The sequence below is a fragment of the Bemisia tabaci genome, unplaced genomic scaffold (assembly GCF_918797505.1).
Source record: "Bemisia tabaci unplaced genomic scaffold, PGI_BMITA_v3".
Taxonomy (NCBI): Eukaryota; Metazoa; Arthropoda; class Insecta; order Hemiptera; family Aleyrodidae; genus Bemisia; species Bemisia tabaci.
In genome coordinates, this window is record NW_027311750.1 from 161,332 (window position 1) to 169,829 (window position 8,498).

The following is an 8,498-nucleotide window of genomic DNA, read 5'->3' on the forward strand; positions in this document are numbered from 1 at the left end:
CCTCTCATCGACTGCTCCCAAAAGTATACTTTAAGGAACATAGTTGGTCCTGCACTTAATCTACAGATCAACTTTTACGGAATAATTTGAGTTCATGCTCGTTTGAGACAAGTGGCTATGATTTTCGTCAAAAAGGTTACTGTTTGTTTGAATTCACGAACATAAATTTTCTCAACAATGCAACTACCTAAGTAAGTAAAAACGCCGTGTGAGGAGCATTCGAATGTTGCCAAATTTCCTCTGAATTCTTTCCGGCATGAAATTTTGAAATAAGTTTTTAACATTTTTCCTTGACTTTTTCAGACTCTACAAATCGAATTACGAACAAAACCATCGTAAAAAAGGAATACTCATAAATTTTCCTGAAAATTCGTGACTTAATGAAGGAAATTTGGCAACGTCTGATGGTTCATACGGCATTCTTGCTTAGCATGACAGTGCAATAACAACTAACAAATCAACTTTCGAATAGTGAGATCCTCCGCTACGGGGTTCGATCTGGCAATGACGCATGCAAACACTGTCGAATAAAGCACTAATTTTCTTGGACCGAAAAAGCTCCCCTTCACGATCACGCCTGGTCCCCAAGACGACCATTTGAATATTTGATTGGGCCTTCAAAGAAGGGGGGGAGGGGGCACGGAGGAATTAAGACAAATTTAGGGCGGCGGCGCGGCGCGGCGCGACGCAAAGGCGCTTTTGGGCCGGAAGTGTCACACCGGGATGCCGGAAAGATTCGCTCTGATTATCACACCGTTGCCAGTTTGTGCCAATACTGATTTCCTCCTTTAAATACAAGCTCATTTGAAGGAGTATGAGGTGCCGATTCATTTACCTTGGAGATGATGACGATACAAAGCGTCTCAACCGAGGGGGCAAAGGAGTTGCTGTCTAGAAAGGTGGGGTCAGAGAGAGACTGACTTGTAGGGTCCGTTTGAAAATATTAAATAAATTTGATTACTATGATGGAGGGAATGCAGGGAACCGCCCCTGGAATATTTTGACGAATAGTCCCTGCAAAATTGAGCCTCAGCCGATTTAGCTGAGATATTTGCAATTTTTGCTCGAAGACAGTTGAAAATTTTACAATACTGATTCTTGAATTCTCCATGCCTCAAAAATAGAGGAAGCATCGTCATGAAAAAAGACAAGAATTAGAAATTATATTGTACTGGTGTTTTGAGATACTTTTTTTCTTTCCCTTTCTTTCTTTTTTTGACAGAGGTCAAGTTTAAAACGCCTTCTCTTACGCAATGATCACTTGTGCCGCAGTATCGCATTGAAGCGGGATTCTTAAAAAAAAACAAGAAGAAACATCCAACATGAATATGTTGGAAAAGCGTGCCGAAGAACTGAAATCTAGTGTGTGCACTATTTCCATTTCAACGAGATGTGTATAAATTAGTACTCTCTGCAAATTGGGGAGGAATTATTGATTTGATACCGTTGAATGTAAATACATTTTATTGAATAAAGAAAGTAACATAATTATATTGGATGAACAAAGAAAATAACATCATAAATCATTTAACTGAATTGGTTCATTCAGAATTTCAAATTAAAGTTTGGAAATTGTTCAGTTTGTTGCGTCATGTTGGAGATTGCTCAGTTTGCAGCAGCAGAGTATGGAGTTTACTCTGTTTAATGAGTCAAACTTTGTCTTTTCTCTTTTCTTCGATTGATTTGTATTAAAATGAGACTTTAAGGTATCTTTTCTGGAAATAAAAAAAAAAACGTGACACCAAAAAAAAAAAAAAAAAAAAAAAAAAAAAAAAAAAAAAAAAAAGCAACTTACACTCAGAGAATCAACAAGGGAACCTAACCTCCAAAACTCTGCCTTCCAATTGGTCGAATTGGAGATTGCTCACTTCGCTGCAGTTGTAACTATGGAGATGCAGCCAACTTGGGTTTAACCGCTCTTGAAAAGACGCTGATTCGCTAAATAGTTATGGCGGCATTTAAACTTCTAATTTAAATCCTCCGAGCGTAGAAAAGCTTATTTGACGTACCTATGAAAGAAAATAATACGGTTTCCACGGGAAAATGTTCTCAAGGGTTTCCAGTAACAGGATAATTCGGTTTCTCGATGAATGACCTTCAGGGCTTGACACTATAACGGTTCAAAAACGGAAGAACGGATCCGACGGAAAAAAAATTCGGACCGCCCCTTGAAAAGCATTGGTCGATCGGTGTGCTGTACTACAGTACATCCGAGTGATTTCAAAAAGCGAGCCCTATAGGCACGCTTAAAAAAGGCATATTTCTTACGCAGATTGTGAATTTTGATTTCAGACTTTCCCGATGCGCTTATTGTGACTTTTGAGCCATTTCTTGAAAAGAGCAACTCTTGTGTTTTGCTCTAGCTGCACTGGAAAAAAAACACATTGGATCTAGAGTCCAGACTCTTAAAAACATCGACAAGAAAAATTACTCTTTATTCAATCGGATTTTTGCTTAAACCAAGAACCAAGTCTCTGGATTTGAGCGGATTTCCTTTCGCTTTAGGCAAAAATCCGATTGAATCAAGAATATTTTCTTTTCGATGTTTTTAAGAGTCTGGACTCTAGGTACAATGTGTTTTTTTTTTCCCAGTGTGACATTTGCGACAGGCCCATTAGTGGGGTTTGATTGTGGACTCCGGGAGTGCTCGAGAGTTACCAAAATCGCCCGGCAACCCAGGAAACACGCGCCACTTAAACATCCTAGAGATATGATCTGTCCTGAGTGCAATTTGCATGTCTAACATAATTTATCAAGCCTTACGCAGCGCCGCGCTACGCTAAAGCCGAGAGCTCAAAGCGACACAGTGCGACGTTACGCCAGGGACTTTCACCTCCACCCCCTCGCCATCCCTGGGGCTCGCCCTTAAACGCGGGCGTCTTGACAAATTATAAGCTGCGATTACGTCTTCAACTTTCTTCGTGTTCCTTTGTCGCCGGCTACGCAGGATTTTCCCGAGGAACATTGTAGGATCAGATAATACTTGCAAGGGAATAGACAACGATGGGCATCACACTTGCTACGTCAGGTCGTAGAATCAAATGTTTCTTTTACAAAGCAGCGAATTTTTTCACGCATTTTAAACGATGCATGTTGAACGTCCCAAATTCCTCGATACAACCTCTAACTTGTACATGCCATTCGTTTCGGCAAGCTTTAATTAATTTCCGTTCTTAGAAGTTTCTAGTGAATGGCAGAGGCACTAACATTTGGGAAAAGGGGGAAAATTACTCGCTAATTCATACTTTTTTTCGTCTTTTTTTCTGTTTTCTTTTAAAATTTTACTTGATTGAATGCGTTTATTATTTTTTTGCCAGATGCTTTACAATTCAGCAAATTCCATCTGTTTTTTAACATTTGAAGTATAATACGGCACCGAGAATCACATTTGAGAATCCTGGGAGCGTGGAACCTCACAAAAGAGCGGCGCGGTTCCCACGCGGACCAGACCGAAACAGGTTGTTTTTCGCACCTAGGCCGTCTGCGAGTGAAGAGTGAGGCCTCGTGAAAGGGAATCGCGAGCGACAAAAGAGCTGCCACCTTTCACGCCAAACTTGACACGATAATACGAGGAACGAGGCGCATTTTGATTTTGACTTCTGGATTTGACGCGCTTGAATACAAAAAATCTGCAGCCACTGCTACCGCTCTAATTCCATAAGACTGTCTGGTCGCTTCGACTTCTTTGCGGAAAAACAAAGCCACTAATCCTCCTACCTCTACTTCCTACGAATCTTGCTTCACAACTAGAATCTTTGATTTTCGTGGTTTTTCCGCTCAATTCTGTGTTTTTTCTCGACAAAAATTTCAAAGATTTTGTATGTATGTATGAGCCGCTTTTACGGCGCGCTAGGGCGCTCTGCGACGCCTATTCTCCACAGGAATCTGTCATGGTAGAGATCCTCCGGAAGGTGGCATCTCTCCATCTCTTCATGGATGCCCTCTACCCACCGTTTGGCTGGACGCCCTCTCCGTCGCCTACCTTCGCCTATTCAAAGATTTTACTAATAAAAATGTACTACACCTGTGCTAATGTATTGCAAGTACTATATGATACTATTTAAAAAATAAGATTACATGCCCTCCTATGAGAATGTTCTTTTTTATAAAGTGGTAAAAGAGGATGAGAGAGGTATCGTTACCTTCTGGGCAAAGTATCACAAGCATCATGCGGCATTTCAAAATTTCCGTCGTCATTTTATTTTTGACAGAGAAATTTTCGGCTGAATCTGTTTGAAAATTTCACTGAAATTAATAAGCAACACGAAGGAAATTCATTGAAATTTTCGAACAGCTTCGTCGAGCCTCTGTAAAAAAATAAAAATGGCGGCGGAACTTGTTAAACGTCGCATGGAACTTGTGATACATTAGCCGGAAAGTGATGATATCTCTCCCATCGATTTTTCAGGGTGTCTACTAAAACAGGCTGGCCAAAACTCAGTACTTTTACAGTGATGGTTCAGCACATTCCGAAGAAACTCAGTACCTCCTCCACAGGAAAATTCAGTACTTCTTCAGTATCACCAATTGACGGAATTCGAAAAATTTCAAAAATTTTAATTCCTCGCTGAAGTTGCGTCAAAAATGACAAAAAATGAACAAAATTCCGGACCTTCAACGGAATTCCCGCAATTTTTCAGTACTTCCGGACCACTCTTAAAAGATCAGCACTTTTTCCAGACTTTCCGGAAATTCCGCTAAAATTCCGGACCTTTTGCAGAATTTCCGCAATTTTTCAGTACTTCCGGACCGACCTTAAAAAATCACTACTATTTCCGGAATTTCCGGCAATCCCGGACTTGTAGACCCCTGCCTGTTTTTAACCGCCAAATGTTTGATGCAATGCTAAAACTTGAATGAAGCAATAATGGGGGAAAACTCGAGGCTTGGCATCTTGAGAGGGCGGCAATCGATGGCATCAATAAGCGATTAAGAGGCTTGGCGCACGTGGACGGACGAGCGATAGAAATTCTCTGTCGGAGTCGGGCGCGGATCCCAATCAGAATTCCAGTGGCGTGGCGTGCTTTGCGATATATCGATTGTTACGTCATTCAAACCTATGAAAAAAGATCGATTATCAGGGCGTTCGCAACGAACACCTTAATAATCGATTCTTTACCATAGCTTCAAATGGCGAGATATCGATAATCGATCGTTCACGCCACGCCACTGCAGAATTCCTGGGGAGCGGAACCCCGACGGGACGCGGGCCGGGGCCGCCAAACCCCGGAACATCGAGAACAGAATAATCGCGGCTACGTGCCTACCCCTCGACGGACGACCGGGCGGACAGGGGTGGAGAGAGCCTGCGAAGATCTCGGGACCTCGCATTTCGCGTCATTAAACTTGGGAACAATTAATTTGCAAAACATCGATATTTCCTATTATTTCTCTCTCTATTTCGGAGTCTCCCCCTTTTGTCCGTGCGGATCCACCGATCGCCTAGAAATGCCTTATCTCCCATCTTCCGATTACGCTGCTGCCAGACGGTCTCCTGAGTCCTAGGGACAAGACATCTTGCCTTTTTATTGACCCACCATTTCAAGTTCGAATTTGAGCCACCGCAGCGCTGCACTGACTCCCACAGAACAGCTTATGCGAGCTTTAATGTTCTGTTTAATGCTTAGGGGAAATGCTTTTTTATGCTTTTTAAGTTTTATGAAGAAATCCCAAGCTCTAAGGATTCTATAATATAGTAAGATTGAAATATAAGTTTTTCTCAGTAGGGGAGGCGGTCTACTGTAAGTTTTCAATTTTATCTCCATTTACATACATATCGATGGTGAAACTGCAGAGATGTGCATCTCGGTTTGCGGCGTTACGGACTTCCTGTGATACTTCATTTTATACATGGAAAAACACTGAACAACATTTTTGAGAAAATATCAGTGATGTTCCTTCTCTCCATACAAATTAAGGCTGTGAAAACTTCAATCAACACGGAGAAAAAAATTTCGTCTGTGAGACCCGAAGTTCAGGTCATATGGATCTCTAAAGTTTTCGGATTGAGCATCTGAACACTTTAGGTCCAGCTGCTGAGGTTTGGATCGCACATCTGAAACTTCAGTTCTTACATCTGAAGCACTTCGCTTCTCACATCCGAAAAACTTTGGTTCTCACATCTGAAGTACTTCAGATGTAAGAACTTAAGTTTCAGATGTGTGATCCGAACCTCGACAGCTAGACCTAAAGTGTTCAGATACTGAATCCGAAAACTTCAGAGATCCATATGACCTAAACTTCGGGTCCCACGCACGAGGTTTTTTTCTCCGTGCATGATGTTGGTTCGGTCTCATTTTGAAAAAGGAAATAGGAGCAGAAATTCTGAAACACCGCAACCGAGATACGCATTTTTGCAGTTTCTCTATCGATATGCAGGTACATGAGTTACAAACTTCCTTACAGTTTTGCGAGACTTCCGCACATTTCTAAGAAACTCTCCTTCCAAGGTGCTGCCTGCTAGGCAGTTCTGAAGCTCATGCCGGAAACCCATGGCCATAGGGCGCCCACTACTCGGCGCGATGAGTCGCCGAAACCCATAAAGTCGTTTCCCCATTTTTCTCTATCGGATGATCATCAGTTAAGCGGGAAGCGTCGGGCTCTGTATGCAGTGGATCGCACGAAACATTAACCAAATCATTTTCCCATTTTTCACTCGGCGTCCGATGACAGCCGCTCCCCTTCTTCGCACCTCAGTTTCCTCGTTAGGAGACGCCAATTCGCTCACCGTTTCAAGATCATCCCCTCGCAGCGACGAAAATCGTTCCATGAATTTGGCGCCATTACTCGTCTCTTGCCACCTCAGTCTTAAAATTTAACGCTGATGTCACACGTTGCGTTGCGAGTGATACCAGGTTGAAAAATCGCTCGTATTTGTGAAAGACCATTACGCAAAAAAGAACCTACATGCGCTGCCTCCATATGCTATTTTTCATCGTCTCTTATCCGGTCGAAAATGACAGGAACAATTTCATGGGTATCGCTTGGATACAACCCTTGTGCGCTTAAAAGAATTGCCGCGGTATTTTAATGCCGGACCATTCCTCTTCCGATGTTCCTCATCCGACAGTGGGATGGGGAGAACACAGTGTTAGGGAGTGAGCTGACAAATAACCATGTTCAATAATTCAAAATATTAATAGAAAAAAGAGAGAGAACCGGGGGAGACGAAACGTTGACAACGATTTAAAATTGAAGATGTGTAGTAAGTAAAACACAACGTGCGGCAAAAAGCTGTGTTTAAAAAAAAAAATATAATATTCATTCATTTTATAGACACCTTCCTCCCAAAAGCTTTTAATTGAACTCACGAAAGTTTTGCGATCTAAATGAAAATTCTTGCAGAGACTTTGTTCTCTTGAGTAATATTATAGAGGAGCTTCAACGGCTAACATACCTGTAACAGAGAAAAGAGCAAAAAATTAGGTTAAGGAGTGGCTTTTAAAAGTTGTAATAGGCATAACAGAAGGTATTCTTAATAATAATGGTTTTTTTTTCTCCTAGAACGTAGATTATTTGGTTATTTTAAATCATGAAAAGGTCCAAATAAGGTTCCCTGTCGAGAAAAAAATGTGAATTAAGTAAGGAGCAACCCTTGTTCCCCACAGCAATTATCTGCTGTCTTATTTTTTCAGAATCTGAAGAATTATACACGCAAATAAAAATTATGGATAAGAAAATCGTGCAACTAATGGGTCGGAATTCATTCGACATTAAAATACAACACTGCTCATTCTGCCGTTCCAAAGAAGAACGTCGTATGAAATTTCAGACGTTGCCATATTTCCTTAAATACAAAACAAAGTTATTAGAAAAATTGTGAATATATTTCTTCAATTATTTTAAACACTTTAGTTCGCATTATAATCTAAAACATTCAAAGTAAAACATGCATAATTATTCTTTAAAAATACGTGTTTTATCCGGGGGGATTTAGCAACTCTGGAATGTTCATACGGCGTTTTTCCTTGTTACGCGACCTTCTATTTCCTGCGAGTCCCTGCAAACACTCGGACGATGAACAAACGGAGTCAGACAGAACTCGCGAACGTAAATAAAATATTCATTAGTGGCTAATAAAAACAACTCAAAGAAACATTAAGCTCCCCTTGTTTTCGCAGCCGGCACGTAGAGGGGGTGAAAAAAAGAAAAATTAACAAATGGTCATAATTACGACGCATTACAACCAAATTATCTGACGGGTTAACTGACTCGGAAAAAAAGGGTTGAGCAGAGACACACGCAAAAAGAAAACTGAGTACGAAGGAGGGGCGGCGACGCGTAAATTATTACTCTGAAATAGAAAAACAGGAAAAGAGACGTGGGCTGGGTTGTGCGGATGTTGAGGTATTGACCCAAAACTGAATTTAGCACACATGAAAAACCACCCCCACACATGAAAAACCACCCCCACCGTATGCACGCAACACGGACGCTCATCTCACGGTTTTAATAACAGCCGTGGGGGTGCGCTGTCCGCGACAATGAGGCGAAAATGA